The sequence below is a fragment of the Plasmopara halstedii genome (genome assembly GCF_900000015.1).
Source record: "Plasmopara halstedii genome assembly, contig: Scaffold_323, whole genome shotgun sequence".
In the NCBI taxonomy this organism is placed as follows: domain Eukaryota; phylum Oomycota; class Peronosporomycetes; order Peronosporales; family Peronosporaceae; genus Plasmopara; species Plasmopara halstedii.
In genome coordinates, this window is record NW_020187244.1 from 2,171,484 (window position 1) to 2,171,851 (window position 368).

Here is a 368-nt window from a genome sequence, read left to right on the forward strand (position 1 = left end):
GTGCACCAAGTCACGCTTCGATCTATGTCCCAGTTGCAAGGTCGGGGTTATTGGAGGTTTTCAGCATACCTTCTCGAATACCCGGAAGTGGTTGAAGCCATCCGGAGAGAAGCCCAGCAGGTATTGCAAGATCTTCAAACCGCCAATAACCCAGGCAAGGTCTGGGAACAATGGAAGAAGTCGATCCGTCGACAACTGCAGGCACTTCAACGTAAACTTCGATTTCAGAACGAAGCTGCAGTCGAAGAAGCACGCAAGCCACTCTACAAAGCAGCGATGCGTTTCCGCGAAGATCGCCACTCAGAATCCTAGGCTGGATTTCATGCCGCTATGGAAGCATACCGGGACTGTGTGAACCGATCTAGCTG